Source organism: Ceratotherium simum, chromosome 19, assembly GCF_057802395.1.
Source record: "Ceratotherium simum simum isolate JZ-2026a chromosome 19, ASM5780239v1, whole genome shotgun sequence".
Classification (NCBI taxonomy): Eukaryota; Metazoa; Chordata; class Mammalia; order Perissodactyla; family Rhinocerotidae; genus Ceratotherium; species Ceratotherium simum.
Genome location: NC_141918.1, coordinates 2,401,816 through 2,422,204, shown reverse-complemented (window position 1 = coordinate 2,422,204; position 20,389 = coordinate 2,401,816). Strand labels below are relative to the sequence as shown.

The window sequence follows — 20,389 nt, the reverse complement described above, 5'->3', positions numbered from 1 at the left end:
TCAATGCAATCTCAATCAAAATCCCAAGGACACTCTTCATGGAAGTAGAACAAAGAATCATAAAATTTATACGGAACAACAAAAGACCCCCAATAGCCAAAGCAATGCTACTCCGCAAATCATTTGCAAATCATATATCCGAGAAGGGGTTAATCTCCATAATATATAAAGAACTCACACAACTCAACAACAAAAAAACAAACAACCTGATCAAAAAACGGGCAGACGATATGAACACACATTTTTCCAAAGATATACAGATGGTCAACAGACACGAGAAAAGATGTTAAACATCACTAATGATTAGGGAAATGCAAATCAAAACTACAATGAGCTATCACCTCACACCTGTCAGAATGGCTATAATTAACAAGAAATAAAAAGAGTTGGAGAGGATGTGGTGAAAAGGGAACCTCTATAGACTGCTGGTGGGAATGCAAACTGGTGCAGCCACTATGGAAAACAGTACGGAGATTTCTCAAATAATTAAAAATAGAAATACAATATGATCTAGCTATTCCACTTCTGGGCATTTATCCAACAAACATGAAAACAGTAATTCAAAAAGATATACAGACTCCTATGTTAATCACAGCATTATTCACAATGGCCAAGATTTGGAAGCAACCCAAGCGCCCATCAACAGATGAATGGATAAAGAAAATGTGGTATATATACATACAATGGAATACTACTTAGCCATTAAAAAACACAAAATCATGCCATTTGCTACAACATAGATGAACCTTGAGAGCATTATGTTAAGCAAAATAAGTCAGCCAGAAAAAGACAAATACCACACAATTTCACTCATATGTGGAAGGTAAACAAACATATAAATAAGGAGAACAGATTGGTGGTTACCAGAGGGGAAGGGAGTGCGCGACAGCGAAAGGGGTAAAAGGGTACGTATGTATGGTGATGGACGAAAACTAGACTACTGATGGTGAACATGATGCAGTCTATACAGAAGCTGAAATATTATAATGTACATTTGAAATTTACACAATGGTATAAACCAATATGACCTCAAAAAAAGTAAATTATAACAAAAAATTCTGTAACTATGTATGGTGACGGATGTCAACTAGACTTATTGTGATTATTTTGCAATATATACAAATATCAAATCATTATGTTGTACACTTGAAACTAATATAATGTTGTATGTCAATTATACTACTAAAAAAAAAGAAAAAAAAACAGTAAAAGAGAATAGAACTGAAGCCAGAAACCAAACATATTAAAGGAAGAATGAGGAACAATGGAGAAAAAATAGACAGAAAAGTAGAAAGTACCTTGGGAGAGAGTACTATGCCAAAGGAGAAAGAAGTCTCAACAGAAGGGATTGTCAATATCATCAAACGGTTCAGAAGAGGCTGATAACAACTGAAAATGAGCCAATAAAAGATTTGAAAACGGGAGGGGCACTAGTAATCTCTGAACAGTTTCAAGAGAGTAGTGGAGGCAGAAATTACACTGCAGTAAGAGTGAACTGAGAAAAAATAAAAACAGCTAATAGAGCCTTCTCTTTCAAGAAGTTTGGAGTAAGGGAAAGAGAAATAAGGCCAAAGAACAAGGAGGGCAGCAGGATCAAAAGGAGGAGCTATTCATTTGTTTCTGTTTTGTGTTGGCTAGGCTAGAAAAGACTTCTGAGAAGTTAATTTCAATTTTATTTTAAATATTAAATCCTGACTTCATTATAATGCCCAATTACAAGTTTAAGAAATACTCTCGCCTACAAACTGAAATGTTTACAGATGATGAAATTATATGATATCTGGCATTTGACTCAAAGTAGTGCAGGAAGACAAGGAATAATTATAAAAAAAAGGTAAAATAAGTTAGCCATGAGTTGCTAACTGTTGAATCTGGCTGATAGGTAACTAACTGGTTCATACGCTCTTCTCTTCTTTTCTGAATATGCTTAAAACTTTCCACAATAAAATGATTTTTAAAAGAAATACTCTCTAAAAGATGTTCAATTATTTTTTACTTTTATGTGTAATCATACTCTGCTCTCTTAAATGCCAAACTGATGATACTGATTTTTACCAGGGTGTATTACGAGGTTTTTCTTAGCAATGATTGTACATTAATTGCTGAATTATCTCAATTTCTCACTTAATCTTCCATCTGACCAAGCAATTTCATATTCAACTAGATGAAAAAAAGAGGTGAAAAAAATAGATGAAAGCTGATCCTATAGTTCTGGGTCACAGAGTTTAAAAATCTATCTCCTATAGAATTCTATTTGACAGTATCCATATTATAGCATAAAAAGAATGCTTATTTTCTAGTCATATCTTTATATGAAAACTGTCTGAAATTATCTCTACATTTTTTTTTTTTTTGCTGAGGAAGACCGGCTCTGAGCTAACATCTATTGCCAATCCTCCTCCTTTATTTCCCCAAAGCCCCACTAGATAGCTGTATGTCGTAGTTGCACATCCTTCTAGTTGCTGTATGTGGGACACAGCCGCAGCATAGCCAGAGAAGCGGTGCGTCAGTGCGCGCCCGGGATCCGAACCCGGGCCGCGAGTAGCGGAGCACGCGCACTTAACTGCTAAGCCACGGGCCGGCCCGATCTCTACGTTTTTTAACTGCACAATATTGATAGAAAAAAATGAACTCTGAATTAAGAGCAATATGAATTATCTTTTCAGTTCTGCCATTAATTTAGCGATATGACTTTCATCAAGTCTCTTAACCTCTCTAAACCTCAGTTTCCTCAACTTCTTAGTAAGGAAGTGGAATTAAATTAACTCCGGTGTAATGTCCAATTCTAACTCTCTAGGATTCTACACGTCTGTTCTACAGGAAACCTGTGCACATTCACAACTCAAGCAGACCCCTATCTAGACCAGCAGTTCTCCAAGTGTGGTCAGTGGAGCCCTGGAGATCCCTGAGACCCTTTCAGAGGGCCAACAAGATCAAATGAGTTTCATAACATTACTAAGACACTTGCCTTTTTCACTGCAGGTACATTTGCCCTAATAATGCAGAACCAATGATGGGTAAAACTTCTACCACGTTAGCCAGAATCAAGGCAGTGGCACCAAACTGTACGAGTGGTCACTGCACCCACAGTAAAAAGAATGCCATGCCGTTTTACTTCAGAATACCTTTGATGAAGCAGTAAAATGTATTCATTTTATTACATGTTGATCCCCAAATACACATCTTTGTAATATTCGATATGATGAACAGGAATGGTACAGAGCACTTCTGTTGTAAAACAGAGAATGGCGGCGCCTCAGGGAAAAGCTGTGTGAGTGTCTGAGTTGCGATCTTCAGGAACTGACCTTTTTTTCCCTGAAACACCATTTTTACTGGAAAGAATGACTAACAAACTTTGGTTATTCAAACTTGGGTTTTTGGCCGACTTGGGTTTTTTTGTTTGTTTTTTGAGTGAAGACTGTCACCTCAAGGAAAGCAACTGACAGTATTTACTGACAATGATAAAATGCAGATGAAAAGGAGAACCTGGGAAAACTTGTATCTACCACCTTGAGCATAATAGCTTATGCTGTTTAAGTTTAAATACTTAAAAGACTTTTCTGATGAGATAAAAATATGATTTTTGTTTGATATTACAATAAATTCCAAGTATCTGCATAACTCAGTGAAATAGTATGCTCCAAATGACTACTGCATCATGTTATAAATTCATGCATGGGTAAAAGATCCATTCAAAGTGCAAAACAGACCGATGGATTGTAAGGTAACAAAGTACGAAAAGTTCACTGATACAGTTTAAGATCCCACTTTGGAACTCTAAGAAATTACCATTTGCTGAGCTTTGGTGAGGGATCAAAGAAGAATATACACAACTACCTGAAAAGTTTAAATTAATACTTCCTTTCTCAATGATCTGTCTGTGTGAGGCCAGATTTTCTTCACATACAGTTCAACCAAAACAGCATAATGCAACAAACTGAAGGCATAGGCAGGTATGACCCCCCAGCTGTCTTCTATTAAGTTAGACATTAATGAAATTTACAAAAATGTAAAATAGTGCCACTCTTTTCACTAAGTTTTGTTTTGGAAAATAGTTATTTTTTCATAACATATGTCATTTCTGTTAACATGCATTTATTTATTACTGTTATTTTAAATGGATTAATTTTTAAGTTTCTAGATTTTAATTTCTAATACAGTAAATATTGATTAGATATAACCAAACAGATGAACAAAATCTTTACAGAGTCCTCAATAACCAAGAGTGTAAAGGGGGGCCGGCCCCGTGGCTTAGCGGTTAAGTGCGCACGCTCCGCTACTGGCGGCCCGGGTTCGGATCCGGGCGCGCACCGACTCACCGCTTGTCCAGCCATGCTGAGGCCGCATCCCACATACAGGAACTAGAAGGATGTGCAACTATGACATACAACTATCTACTGGGGCTTTGAGGGGAAAAAAAAAGGAGGAGGATTGGCAATAGATGTTAGCTCAGGGCCGGTCTTCCTCAGCAAAAAGAGGAGGATTGGCATGGATGTTAGCTCAGGGCTGATCTTCCTCACAAAAAAAAAAAAAAAAAAAAAAGAGTGTAAAGGAGTGTTAAAGACCTGAGACCCGCTGATCTACATACAATCTTACCACATCTTTTGCTGGGCAGTGCACACTCTCTAGTCATTCACAACCTGGTGAGAGTAGGGGAGAATGAAAGAAGATCACATATATTACATAACCTTTGCTGAATATTATAATACAGGTGTAATTCCAAATAGTAAATCAGGGAAAGCTACTATGAAAGATTTAATTCAAGCAGGTCCTGAAAGACGGATAACACTGACTAAAGCAAAGTGCATTCCAGACAAAGTCTCTGAACAAAGTAGGCAGATGGGAGAATGGGGCCATGTTTGGGGAACAGGTCAATGGGGCTAGAGCACGGGACAGTGGCAGAAGTGTGACGAGTGCTGAGGTGGAAAAGTGGGCCAAGAGACAAGACCACAAAGGGTTTCAAATACCACAATAAAAGTTGGGACTCTAAAATGTATTCATGAAGAGCTAATAGGGATTCTTATTGAGCAGAATATTACAATCAGATTTCTACTTTGAAATATAACATACCTGGGCCAGCCCCGTGGCTTAGCAGTTAGGTACGTGCGCTCCGCTGCTGGCGGCCCGGGTTCGGATCCCGGCCACGCACCGACGCACTGCTTCTCCGGCCATGCTGAGGCCGTGTCCCACATACAGCAACTAGAAGCATGTGCAGCTATGACATACAACTATCTACTGGGGCTTTGGGAGGAAAAAAATAAATAAATAAAATCTAAAAAAAAAAAAAAAGAAATATAACATACCTAATGGCAATGCACAGGATAGACCACACATGCAGGAAAAGGGACAAATACAGGGAGATGTGTCTGGAAGGAAAGGTAATGAGGTCTGACTCAGAGAGGGTAGAAAGTGAAGTCCGACCTTCCAGAAGCAGAACACGGTTTGGCAACCGACAATATGAAAGTGAAGAGGGAAAAAGTGAGTGAAAGTTCTGAGCATGAACAAGGGGGGTAATCGGGGTATCGTGAGGGAAAGAGAAGGTACAAGTTTTTGAAAGGAGGTGGACTTGATGGGGAAATGTGAAATTTTAAGATATCTGTAGAGCATCAGTTTGAAAATGCTGGTCAAGATGATACAGAAAGAAATTTTGGGTAAAATCTGCACAAAAATAAGAGTTGGAACCATGGAGCTGATATAATTAACAAAAATAAGAACAGAGTGAGTAGAGCAAAGTGTCAAGGTACAGGGTTTTATGAGACATGAACAGTAAAGGCATGGGCAGAGACAATTATCAGTAAAAACAAGATAGGAAAAGTCAGAGACCTGCGAGGGCGCAAGACCACAGAAGCTGAGAGGGACGAGCTCAAAAGGGCTAGTTGGTCAATAGCTGAAGAGGCTGGAAAAGAAAAACGATCTAAATGAGGCCAGTTATAGGAGGTTACGGAGGAGTCTCTGTGGAGCGTTTTAAGACAGAACACAGACCACAGGGAATCCGGCTTCACGGCTTCATTAGCATAGTATTAGGTAGAGGAAATAAATATTTTACCCAGGGCTACATGAAAACATATTTTTCAAACAATAGCTTTCTGCTTTTCAACAACAAAACTTTTAATGAAACTCTCTAAAATCTATGTTACTTTCAGAAAATTAATTTCAGAGTCACGTAAAACACCGAATTTAGCATTTAAACACAGAACACTAGCATTTACGTAATAAATTTTATGATGCAGAAAGAATTTACTATTGTGCTATATGTATATTGAACCTCAACCTACTGCTTAAAAGAATATTTATTAGTGTAGATAAGCCTAACTAAAGTATGTTTTAGTGCAAATCCAACAAATAGTATTTATTTAAGAAAAAAAACCTATTATGCAATCCCTTTTTATTAGTAATATCAAGTACAATATGAGACCAAAATTAATTTAGGTATATTTATATGAAATGTGTATATGGTCATATCTATATTTATGCAAAGGTAATAATGTGAAAGATCCATATTTATTAGTATAATCTAGACCACAATCATTTCTTTTACAGAAAGACTCCTCCCATTACAAAAGAAATCACTATGGGGATCCTTTAAATAAATAAGCTTTCCCAGGATAATAAAAAATTACAATTTAATTCTTTATTTAATTTACATAAAACTTTACAGGAACACATTTGTTTAAAGCAAACTCATGATGTAAGTAAAATGGGCAGTTGTTAAGGGGTTTAAAAACCATAAGGATGGGGCCAGCCCCGTGGCTTAGCAGTTAAGTGCGCACGCTCTGCTGCTGGTGGCCCGGGTTCGGATCCCGGGCGCGCACCGACACACCACTTCTCCAGCCATGCTGAGGCCGCGTCCCACATACAGCAACTAGAAGGATGTGCAGCTATGACATACAACTATCTACTGGGGCTTTGGGGGAAAAAAGGAGGAGGATTGGCAATAGATGTTAGCTCAGAGCCAGTCTTCCTCAGCAAAAAGAGGAGGATTAGCATGGATGTTAGCTCAGGGCTGATCTTCCTCACAAAAAAAAAAAAAAAAAAAACCATAAGGAATGGTTCAGACTCTGCCTGTCCAGGTCTCCCCTTTCTCATCAGCTGGCAGGGGAACCAGGAACACCATGCAGAGCAAGAATCTGAGGTGAGGACAAAGTGGTGTCACAGAGGAGCTATCACCTCCGGCGTGAGAGAGGCAATAGCTGCAATCAATATCATCATGTTACCATCCCTTGTTTAGATACAGAAAGACAGAAGAGACCAGTCCTGAAGGAGTTTTCAAAGCTCTGAGTCTTTAAAAGAACACACAGAAAAAGGTAACTTAGAATTCTAAATGGGGCAGAGGCTCTGGTTCCAGACCACCTGAAGACATCTCTTAGCTCTGCCCCTCACTACTTGTATCACCTTAGCAAGTTACTTAGACCTCAGCTCGCTCTGCTGTAAAATGGGATAAGAAGAGCCACCTGATAGGGTCATTAGAATTAAATAAGAAAACGACGATAAAACACTCAAAGTGGTGGCATATTATTGGCCCTCAAGAATTATTAGACTTGTTCTGTTCCAGGGCCATTTTGGATCACTCATTGAATCTATCATTATAAAATACTGCTGATACGGAGCCTCTTAATCTCAAATTCGTGTGCCCAATGCTCAGCAAGCCAAACACTGAGACATCTGTGCTTGGAGATGAGAAAGATTGATTCGAATTGGACAAAACGAGTAGGCGGGAGCCTGGGTTCGCTCAAATCCACCTCCCCTAGAACAGAAAGCAGGAGGGTTTTATAGAGCTAAGGGGCTTGGCAGGAGGGGCTTCAGGCAAAGGGGTCACTCCCAGTAAGCCTCTGGGCAATCTGACTTCTGGGCTTCAACAGCTGCTGAGGGCCGGCCATCCGGTGACCACAGCCTCCCCAAAGGCATTCTCTTTCTCCTGCAAAACAGGCTCACAAATCCTTGAGACCCCTGAGTCACTCCTCAAGTTAAACAGGAAAAACAGCAAATTGGTTTAATATCTACAGTGCCCCTCAGATACCCGGCTTCACTGCCACCTCACAACCCATGACATAAACCTTTCACCATTCAACCACGCTGACCTACTCAGCTGTCTCTATGTCCTGAAAATACTAATCTATGTCAGTGTTGTAAGCCAAACAGCAGGATCCTCAAGAACAGGACCAAAGTCCATGAGATTTCGGACCAGTTCCAGAAGCACACCTTTAGTAATATCCCATTTTCTGACACACTAACATTTCTGTATGCAGCCGTCAGGCTATCTCCATTTTTGCTAATAACTCACTAAAATCACCAAATTAAACAACAGGTTTATAAATTCCTAATTTATGCTGTACCCTTCCCCCCTTCAAAAAAGCAAACTTATCAGTAGTTGTATCTCTATGAAAAACAAAATTCTGACTGAAACAGACATATTTTTCTGGTTTCTAAAACATTTGTAATGAAATCTGGTCACACATTCAAGTTCCTCCAATCTCCTTCCTCCTCTCCCCTCCCCACCACACCTGACAGAAAATCTTTCTTAAACTAACATCAACCTCCTCAATTAGCCATTAATACATGATGACTACTTTTACACTTTCCACTCATCTGTTTTCTCCATCCCCTCAATGGCCGACACAAGCCATAGTTTTGTCTGAAACCTCTAGCACGAGAACAACAGACACATACATCATCTTGCTCTTCTCATCTTCAACTCTGTGACGGACAGGACAAGTAGAGAAACGAATACACTCCTCTTCAAAACACATACACATGCATACTTTGTTCTTTCCCAAAATACCAAAAGGATAACACACAGCAAATCATGCCCACAAACCAAAACACAGCTGTTTCATCTAATTTTAGAAAAAAAATAACAAAGAACCAAAGAAAAGTTCTCTCTGGAGCAACTCAATCCTCAAATCAGGGAAATTCAAAGAGCAGAACATGGAAAAACCAACAGCCCCAATTCTCCCCTGTGGGATGCTAATTCGATCAGTGTCAAATCAAAATAAATACGTTTTTAGAAGATCTCACAAAAGTTTGAAATCTCTCTTTTAGAAAAAAGCCTACTCACAGAGAAAATATCTAAATGTATGATTTCCAGAACAAGTGCTATTTGGTTTACTTCAAATCTGTTTCTTTTTTTTCACTGTACTCTTTTAAAGACAAACTGAGAAACAAATTTGTTCAAAAAAAAAAAAATGACCCAGTTATAATATTTACATCCAGAAGTCTCCTTTACTTCTATGTGAAAGTCTCATAGTCAAGTGTGTGTTATTTGATTTAATTGCTCAGCCCTAGGCAATACGGTTCTTCCTTTTCTGGAAGCTGTGAATAAGATCCTGTCTAGCTACTGCTTAATCTGAGTAAAATCTTATACTTCTTTTTCCCTGGAACCCTCAAGAGAAGAAACAAAATATAAACTATAATCTAACTGTTTTAGGGGGAGTACTGCTCATATACTAGCACCTTCATACCATTTCTATAAAGAGAGAAACGCCTTTCTTTAGTAATCCTCAGGAATCTGTCCAAAATAAAGAGGAAGGATTTAGACTTTTAGCGAGAATTCAGATTAACCAGGTAAAATTAGCATTAGCAGAAGACAACTGAAAAACAGCAAATTGCTACAGACTTATACAGAAATTTAATGTCGTTTTTTTTTTTTAACATTTATTTATTTTTTTTTTTTTTTGTGAGGAAGATCAGCCCTGAGCTAACATCCGTGCTAATCCTCCTCTTTTTGCTGAGGAAGACCGGCTCTGAGCTAACATCTATTGCCAATCCTCCTCCTCTTTTCCCCCAAAGCCCCAGTAGATAGTTGTATGTCATAGTTGCACATCCTTCTAGTTGCTGTATGTGGGACGCGGCCTCAGCGTGTCCGGAGAAGCGGTGCGTCAGTGCACGCCGGGAGTCCGAACCCGGGCCACCAGTAGCGGAGCTCACGCACTTAACCGCTTGCGCCACAGGGCCGGCCCTAATGTGTCTTTAAAAGGACTTGGGGAGGAAGAACAATTATTTCATTAACAGTCTTACTTCTATGAACTGTTACTACACCAAGCCTGTATTCTGGTGTTTTTTTCTATCAAGAGTCCTGGTGAGTAAGAAGTATCAATTCCAGGAAGCAAAGGACTTTTCTTGTCAAAATTTTCTAAACTTAGTTATTAAAAAAATTTTGTAATGAAAAACATTTCTTCTATCAAACCAAGACTACCTAATGAAGAAAATTTCAGAAAACCTCATTAAGGCATAACAATATATTAATAAAAGTGCTTTATGTTAACAGATCTAGATTACGTTTCTCATTGGGTTATATGGATCACCAAAAGTTCCTACAATAATTGTTCGATTAAATGAGAACGTGAATAAACCATTTTCTAAAAGCATGTATAAAACAAGTAGTCTCAAGCATTTTGCAGATGTATCACAATGCTAAAAGTTATTTAAAATGCACCAAGGGGGCCGGCCCCGCAGCTTAGCGGTTAGGTGCTCGCGCTCCGCTGCTGGCGGCCCAGGTTCGGATCCCGGGCGCACACTGACGCACAGCTTCTCCGGCCATGCTGAGGCCACGTCTCACATACAGCAACTAGAAGGATGTGCAACTATGACATACAACTATCTACTGGGGCTTTGGGGGGATAAATAAATAAATAAATAAATAAATAAATAAATAAATAAATAAAATGCACCAAGGAAATGCTACAAAGTCCCAAAGGTTCTAATCAACGCACTAGTTCTCTTCCACTTGCTCCACTGCACCCCCAATCCCTTCTCTGCTCTGCTCCTGCCCGGGGAGGGGGGGCCTGCATAGATCATCACCGAGGCTTCCCACTGGGTTCTAGCAATGGAAGTCACTGGTGGAGACCTGAAGACAGAGGGAGGAGAGGTCAGGGAACATCCTCTCCCTGCCCACCTGCCTCAAAGCCACAGCTCCCATGGGCGAGCCTCCGCAACGCCAGGTCTCTGCTCTGGTAATCTCTGAAGAATGAAGGGCTCCTCGCTGTTGCTATTCCCTGGGTGATTCACCACCCCTTGTTTGTTCCCTAAGCTCTGTAGTCTCTTCATCAAGGATGAAATCTCTTTTCTGCTGGGACCTTGCCTGATACAGCTAACAACACCAAGTCTGGTTATTCAAAAACAGTACAATATCTAAAGAAATCCAATTACAAAGTTTAAAAAGATCTTAAGATCTATACGAGCATTATTTATATATTTTTTCTATTTGTATAATTGTTTAAAAATTAAATATAACTAGCTCACTTCCAAATGAAGCTAGTTAACAAGCTGAAATACTCATTACAATTAAACTTAAGTGTGAAATTTAACCCCTCATTGATCTCTCAAGATAAATGCTATAAGCCCCAAATAAGCTTAAAAGGAAAAAAAAAAATCAATGCAGAGATTCTTGTAACCAATATTTCACTTCCTTCTACTATATACTGCCTGGTTAATCCAAGCAGTGTTTTGTTGTTATTGTTGAAGCCCTCCCTAAGCATAGGCTAAAGAAAAGGTTTAAATCAGTGGTCCTCAAATTTTGGTGTGCAAGTAAATCAACCCAGAAGCTCCTTAAAATGCTAATGCCCAGACCCCACCCATACCTCCCTGACATCTGTTTTTACTAACTAGTTCCCCAGATAATTCTCATGCACACCTAAATTTCAGAACTACTTAAAACTGGTAACTTCAAGATTCCACCCAAATCTCCAATACATTGCCTTTTTGCTTTTGGATGAACATTCCACATTAAACACGCCCCCCTCCCATTAAAAAACCCAATATAGTAACAATCACAATGCACACTAACTATGCGCCAGTGTGATGTGTGCTTTGCAAGTCTTACTGTCTGACTCCGTCCCCACAAGAACCACACCAGGTAGGAAATATTGTTGCCTCCATTTTACAGACTGGAAAACTGAAGCCCAGGGAAACTAAGGAATGTGACCAAGGTAATGAGTGGCAAAATCAGGATGGCCTCAGGTCACCTGACCTCTTACCCAGGAGCTGGACAAACAAGCACTTGTGCATAAATGCCAACTCAGGAGCCTGGGGCTGTCACAAGGAGGGTTAAGCCTGAGGGCCAAGCAATTAGGCAGGCAATAAGGCCCCTGTCCTCTCCCTCCCCTACCCCCACCACTCATCTCACAAGCTCTCTAGACTCTCCCCACCCATCGCTCACTCACCAAGGCCTTCCTCCTCCATGGTGTGCCATCACACACTGGTGCAGTCACAAGTCTGTATGTGTATCAGCACTGTTTCCACATGAGTACCTCCTCTACGCTAAGTACTATAGGGATCCAAATTCCAGCTCCCCCACGTACTGGCTGCAAGCGCGAGCAAACCGAACCTCTCTGTGCCTCGGGTTCCTAATCTGTCAAATGCGGGTCATAATGCCAAGCGCACCAAAGTGACCTCGTGATTAACTGAGCTGATGTACATAAAGTACTCCCTTGACGCAGTACCTGACACAGAGCAGAGCTCAATAAACAATAGCTGCTATCAAAATTATACTTTGCCAACCACTTCTCTCAGAAAATTCGACGTTATCAGTCCCAGGGCCCATTTATTTTCTCTCAGCCATGTTTCCCAAGACTGTGATGAATGATAGAACATACTCTTATTTATCAGGAGCAGGTACAGCACTGTACCTCAGTGGACTGAAGGCCAGGGGTAGAATATTTTACAGCAAATGAGTCTTTCAGTAGCCCTCAAATTACACCACTTTGACAACTATTTCCCAACTTTAGGGTCAGCCCTGTTGATAACATACTAGTATGAGGAGCCTATAATTAACTCAATTCAAAACAACAATAAAATGTCAGTACAGCAACTTGGTCTTAATTTATCACTGAATCGTCAGCACTTAGTGCCTCGCCCATGGTAGACACTCAAATAATTGTTAAATGAATGAAGGCATAAAGGTATCAACACAGACACACCTTAGCTCATGAGTAGCCTTTACAAAAACAGGTATAATCATCAGATCAATACCAATGTGCCAAGTAATAAAAGTTATTTTCAGGGGCTGGCCGGGTGGCGTAGTGGTTAAGTTCGAATGCTCCGCTTTGGCGGCCCGGGGTTCACAGGTTCAGATCTGGGCGCAGACCTATGCACTGCTCATCAAGCCATGCTGTGGCAGCGTCCAATATACAAAACAGAGGAAGATGGGCACAGATGTTAGCTCAGGGCCAATATTCCTCAGTGAAAAGAGGAGGATTGGCATCAGATGTTAGCTCAGAGCCAGTCTTCCTCACACACACAAAAAAATTTCTTTCTAGAATTCCCCCAGAATATTTTTCTCCTTTCTTTAATTAATTGTTGGCTTTTCTTTAAAAACTCTCCAACTAGAAAAGTTAATTACCAACCTCGGTTCCCTTAATCTATTAAAAATCTTCAAGTAGTTCAATAGTAATGCATCACGCTCATCTTCCACCTTACATTAAAAAAAAAAAAACTTGTAGGGCCAGCCCAGCAGCATAGTGGTTAAGTTCACGTGCTCCACTTCAGAGGCCTGGGGTTCACAGGTTCAAATCCCGGGCATGGACCAACACACCGCTCAAGCCATGCTGTGGCGGTGTCCCCCATACAAAATAGAGGAAGATAGGCACAGATGTTAGCTCAGAGCCAATCTTTCTCAGCAAAAGGAGGAGGACTGGCAACAGATGTTAGCACAGGGCGATCTTCCTCAGAAGAAAAAAAAAAACTTGTAACTATTTAACAATTATCACTTTAGTGACCCTGACTTTTCAGAATTTCCTTAACCATCAAAATTAAAGCCATAAAATGAAACAAGTCACAGCTAAGACGTTAACTCTAACATCTAGCAGATAGAGAACTGGGGAGGCAGATCTACTAAGGGAATACACGAACAGAAGTTTTATTCTCAGCTATGATTCTAAGCAGCCACATATGCAATCCTGAACAAGGCACTTAATTTTTTTGTCTCCATTTTCTCATCTTTGGAATAAGAATAAGTATCACGTCTACTTTATCAAGTTATTTTAAGGACCAAATGTACATAAAGTGATTTCCAAAACAATTGCCATACAAATGCAAGATGTTAACTTTTGACATCAACATCTTCAGATTTTAAAGGGATGTTTCTACTTATCTTTCTTTTTACATCTCTGCCACTCTTCCTATTTCCTAGATCCAAAGATCTGCCAGGACAGGGAAGCACCACTCCCCATCTATAGTCACATTTCAAACACAGTAGGCCCTCAGTAAATATTGTTGAAAAAGATGCTCATCCACATATAACAGAAATTTTAAAATTCTGCTATATGCAATACCTTACCTCGTAAGGTTAAACAGGAGGTTACTTCCAAATAAAAAAACAAGTGACGTAACGTTCATTAAAGATGCCTGTGGTTTCGCCAGGAACACCGTCTTCCTTTGTGCACATTACTCAGCGTGGACCTGAATCTTCACCTATGTGAGTATCACCCAAGGAATGTGCTTCCGTATTCTGGTTTCACTGGAGACATTCTTTCTGCATAGAAAAGGACTTCCTCTCCCTTTAATACTAGCAAGGTTTCTAAAGATGCCAGATTCGCTTCCGGTTTTACTTCCTATGCTTCAGTACTCACAAGGAGCACTTCTGGTGAATTTCTGGTCATTTCTCAAACCATTATGTCATTCTTATTCTACTAAATAGGAAAACAAGTTTATTTTTGAAAACCATAAATAAAAAGATTCTAATACTTATATTTTAAGATTATTAGCAGTCCACTAAATTTGTCATATAAAAGCATAACTGTTTTAAATGCAAAACATCCTAGTTCCTCTGAACATTATATAATGCCTCAAAAATAAAATTTAAGCTTATTTAACTTAGTTCTTGATTATCTACATACACAAAAGCAGATGTGTTACAGATCATCCATTAACAATTTATATTAAGCCCTTGGATGATGGTTTTGTGTTTACAGTTGAATATGAGTATCCTTGAGATGCAAAATTCCTAATAGATCAAATCAAATACCGAAACACCTGTAAAAGCAGTCACCCAACTCAGCCTTCCTATCATTTTCTGCTCATTTACCCAACTACATTCTACTGCTGAAATGACTCCTACTTTGTTACAAAGGATGGACTTTGTGTGCTCATTTTTGTCCTTTATATCTATTACAGCTCAAGGGATATTCCTGAAATAAACAGAGGCCATAAAAAAAAATTGTCCTAAAAGTAGAGATGACAATTTAATCATAATCTAAAAACAAGTCCCCCACCCCAGGATTTCAGAGTTAATTATGTAATATCTAAAAGACAACTAGTGCATTTATGGGCAACAACCTATCTCATTTGAGGAAAATTTTAAAGTTTTATCCTAACTAGAAAGATTATACTATTCATTTTAGCTACAATGAAAACCAGTGTTACAGCCTAATTCTAGTTCCTATAAACCTATTAAATTAAACAGTGCACAATATGTATAACATTCTAGAATTTACACCAGAAATGATAAAGCAACATCATATCACCATTCAAGGCTGTCAACTTAAAAATGAAAAAAGATGGGCCGGCCCCGTGGCTTAGCGGTTAAGTGCGCGCGCTCTGCTGCTGGTGGCCCGGGTTCGGATCCCGGGTGCACACTGACGCACCGCTTCTCTGGCCATGCTGAGGCCGTGTCCCACATACAGCAACTGGAAGGATGTGCAGCTATGACATACAACTATCTACTGGGGCTTTGGGGGAAAATAAATAAATAAATAAAATCTTTAAAAAAAAAAAAAGAATGAAAAAAGACAGAGAAATCAAAATTCATTCCAGAACCATATTCACGGCCTATCTTATCCTCACTCCTGTGTGCCTTCTTCAAACCTCAAGTTACATTCTGGAACACAATACCAGTTCTGCAGGTTTACTGAACAGTCTACTAAATGAACTGAGATCAAGGCACCCTGGTCTGGTGGAAAGGACGGGGTCTCGTGGTCAGATGACTTGGGTGTGAATCCAGACTTTGTCCCTCTGGAGCTACATGACCTTGAGCAAATATTTAATTCTCAGAGCCTAAATTTCCTCATGTGTAAAAAGACAAGACCACCAGCTTTGATAATATTTTGTTGATCAAGTCCCTCAGTTAGTGTTCTGATTATGGCAGATGCCTGATAAATGGGTGACAATCTTATAATACTAAAGGGCCAGTTCACAAATTATTACGAAGTCTCTTCCTATGGGGCTCACAATTAAACTGTATGAGATTCATTAAAGTTGTAATATTTTTTTCAATCTTTTACTCAAAATATTTTAATATGTAGAAATGAAAATTTCACAGAGGTTAGAAATCTTTTTAGGGCCGGCCCCGTGGCTTAGCGGTTAAGTGCGCACACTCCGCTACTGGCTGCCCGGGTTCAGATCCCGGGCGCGCACCGACGCACCGCTTCTCCAGCCATGCTGAGGCCGCATCCCACATACAGCAACTAGAAGGATGTGCAACTATGACATACAACTATCTACTGGGGCTATGGGGAGAAAAAAGGAGGAGGATTGATAATAGATGTTAGCTCAGAGCCGGTCTTCCTCAGCAAAAAGAGAAGGATTAGCATGGATGTTAGCTCAGGGCTGATCCTCCTCACCAAAAAAAAAAAGTTTAAAGAAATCTTTTTAAAACTGACATTTTACATATCAAAGATGGAGCTTCAATAATCAACAGACAATGAAAATTGCTTCATTTTTTTAAAAAAATGTTTAGGGTGTTTATATTTCTTCAAACCTCACATGGTCAAAATTTTTAAACTTTCTAAAGAAAGCTGTATTTTAGAACCCAGAGACAGGCCAGTTATCTAAACAATGGGCTACATGATACACCACAGTCTCCAGACAAAGTCACAACAGGATGAGAAAAGAGCCTTCAGCCTCTCTCAGATTTCCTGGCCACTGTTATTTTAAAACCTGATCACATAAACATAAACAGAGGAAAAAACCTATTTCAGATAAGCCCCATGCGTTATGATTTATGATCTCTGTTTTTTATACCTTGCATTAATTTACATTAAATAGTGCAATAGCTCATTACATTTTTCTTGCTCATGTTTCCGGGTACTAATGAAGAATATACGTATATTATATATAGTTTTATATATTACATATTTAGTTTTTAATCATGATGATCTTAAAGTTGTTTATCACTTCTGTTACTGCCTTTTAAAATTAGTTTTTGAAATCAAAAATATAACAAAAAGCTGGGAGAACAATAGCATGTCACACAGAACACACAAATGCGACGGGCAAATCTGCCTACAACTAAAATGTGCATGTAATTCCTGCCCAACTCAAAATACTCAAAATGAGCTGGATATTTAAAAGTCAATGAGTTATTCTGAACAGTTGCATTGTTTCAAGATCTGGCTATAGCCCAATTTGTGCTGTTTCTAAAATTAACGATAAAAGACACCAAGGTAATTTTTTCACTAAACAATTTCCAACAGGAAAACCACAGCCCAAGACATCTACGAAGTGGAGTTAATTTGTACAGAAATGCCATTTTGCTGCCAGCCTTTGTACCATGACCACTGCCAGCCCAAGTTCAAGAGTCACATTTTATGGTGTTAACAGCATGAGCTAAATCTTAAGAATATTTTTTTAAAACTCTCAAACCCTGACTACATTTAGATACACTGCATCTACACCACCAGAGCACAAGTGCAAATGAACCTTTTATTTAGCACGTACAGCAGTCTATTAAGTTTGGGGCAGTCTTCCCAGTTTCTCACTAATATCTGTAGATTAGGATTTAAGCATTCCTCCACCGCAAACATCATGTCAGATAAAATGCAATGTGTTTTCTGAAACTGTATGAAAGTATTTCTGACACCCATGTTTTATAATAACCCTATCAAATTATTTCCTAATTAAAGTCCTAGAATTGGAGCTTTTAATCGTTTTAAAGAGTTTTTGGAAATTAACAAACATAAAACCTGTTGTTCAGTAGCAGATATATAAATTAGCATACTCAAAGTACTGGACCATCTAAAGACGACAAATGGAGCTTTAGGTAGTCCCAACCTGGTCCCCTACATGATTAAACTACTAGGTTAATGTGTGATCCGCACATCCCAGAACAAACGGCACTACTGCTGCGCTGGATTTGAAGCTTGTTTACGAAAGAGAAAATAAAGCCACCACGGAGTGGCCCGGACAGAGCGGACACCAGAGCGCCCTGCTTCCACCCGGGAGCCAGCGCAGACACAAAGGTATCCCGGAGATGACAAGCCCCTGGACGCGGACGCCCATTGTCCTGCGGAAACGAGCAGCAGCCCGGCGCCGCCGCCGCCCTCACCTGCTCCCCACCCGCGTCCTCGGAGGAGCCCCGCGCCCCGGCCGGGCGGCCGAGGAGCCCCCGACGCAGGGCGGGCGGCGGGGAACGAGGCCGGCGCCGACGCCCCCCGCGGGGCTCCGGACACTCACCGGGCGGACCACGAAGGCAGGTGTGCGGCGGAGGGCTACCTGTCGCCGGTGAGACTGGAGGGCGGGGCAGGAGGTGACGAGCGTGCGCGCAGAGGGCGACGACGCGGACGCGCACAGGGACGGGCGGCGGCACGGACCAGGCAGAGCTCGCTTCCTGCTCGGACAGTCGCCGGGTCCGTCTCCGCCCGCCGGCCGGCGCCCCGCGGAGTCCCCGGGCCCGCGCACGTCACGGCTACGGAGCGCCTGAGGGGGCGGGGCGCGGGGGGCGGGGCGATCGGGCGGAGGCGGGAGAGGGGCGGGGCGATGGAGGGAGGGGGCGTGGCGAGGGAGGGAGGGCGTGGCGAGGGAGGGAGGGCGTGGCGAGGGAGGGAGGGCGTGGCGAGGGAGGGGAGGGCGGGACGGGGCGACTGGCCTGAGGAGGAGAGGGGCGGGGATACCGGGCGGAGAAGGGAGAGGGGCGGGGCGATGGAGGGAGGGAGGGCGTGGCGAGGGAGGGAGGGCGTGGCGAGGGAGGGAGGGCGTGGCGAGGGAGGGGAGGGCGGGACGGGGCGACTGGCCTGAGGAGGAGAGGGGCGGGGATACCGGGCGGAGAAGGGAGAGGGGCGCGGCGGGTGGGGGACGCTCCGCGTCTGGGCCCGCGGTCGCTGCCGCGGCTCCCCCGGCCAGCGCGCGGCGCGGAGCTCCCTCCTCGTTCCCGCCCCTGCGAAGCGGCGTGTTGGGCGGCTGTTGTGGTTTGCACCCCTGGGAGCCGGTTCTCTCCGGCCTGGGTGCGGTGACTGCAGTCCGGCTCCAGCGAGACTCGGCTCACGGAGGGAGGGTGGTCCGGGGAGGGGCGCGGACCGCGCGTGTTCCGAGGGCGGGCAGGGCCCCGGCAGGGGCTGGGCAGGGAAGAACCACGGCCCCGGGCGCGGCGGCTGCCGGGCTGCCCTCCGAAGGGAGTGACCTCCTGCGCGACAAACCTGCCAGTCTGCTTTGGGAGCAAGGGTCTGAGATGGGAGTTTTGCATTTCTTTGGCCTCCGCCCTGCCGCCGCCTTTACTCGTCAGAGCCCCGATCCTCTCTGTTGTTTATATTTTAGTGTTTTTATAAGTGACATACCTGTGAGTCATATTTGAAAATTAAATGTTCGGGCCGACCCCGTGGCTTGGTGGTTAAGTGAGCGCGCTCCACTGCTGGCGGCCCGGGTTCGGATCCCGGGCTCGCACCGACGCGCTGCTTGTCCGGCCATGCTGAGGCCGCGTCCCACATACAGCAACTAGAAGGATGTGCAGCTATGACATACAACTATCTACTGGGGCTTTGGGAGGAAAAAAATAAATAAAATCTTTAAAAAAAAAAAAAGAAAATTAAATGTGAAGAAGCTATGCAAAATTGAATTATGTGATAAAAACAAACATTGCCTTTACGAAGAAAAGAAGCTTCTTTTAAGAAAATGAAATGGTGATTGACTATGATGCTCAACGTCTCCGCCAAAAAAAGTTCAAGTACCTATACCTGAGAATTACACTTTTTCCCCGCAACATTTCTGAGTGCAACTAGGAAACTTCAGGAAATCTAGAAGATTCTGATGGGAGACAAGTTTCAGATATTCAGATGTTCCACAGTTCTTTTGGTGGAAAAGCTAAGTTATGATGAGATATTTTAGCATACAACTAAAACAATAAAATATTAAGAATAAAACAGGGAAGTAAGAAAGAGGAAGAGAAACCAAGAAAGGAACTAATTTACAGCAATCTCAGAAATTTAATTCCAGATTGCCCAGAGGTAAACCTTAAGTATATAAAACTAGATTTCAAAAGGAATTGCAAAAAAAAAAAAAGAGCGAGAAGAAGAGGATGATTTCAGTTCACGACTTTGACTTCTTTTTGGATTTAAGATTGAAAGGCTTTGGCAGAACGATAGAAGCCAGTACAGTTTATTGTGAGTGAGGACTTGTGGTTTTTCTCTCTCTCCTCTGCCCCCACTTCCAGGTCATTCCTGAGTCCCTTAGATTCTAGCTCCATATC

At 41.6% G+C, this 20,389-nt stretch overlaps 1 protein-coding gene across 4 annotated transcripts in view; it reads right to left on the bottom strand.

Annotated features, from left to right (window-relative positions):
- MYO6 (myosin VI) overlaps positions 1 to 18,570 on the bottom strand; it is a 157,643-nt gene extending 139,073 nt beyond the window's left edge. For 2 of the 4 annotated variants that reach the window (XM_087443791.1, XM_087443792.1), the window contains exon 1: positions 18,385 to 18,570. The gene's annotated coding sequence lies outside the window, so the exon portion shown is untranslated. The remainder of the gene's footprint in view (positions 1 to 18,384) is intronic. The other 2 variants (XM_087443793.1, XM_087443794.1) reach the window with 1 other exon arrangement.
- Positions 18,571 to 20,389: the final 1,819 nt, after the last annotated feature.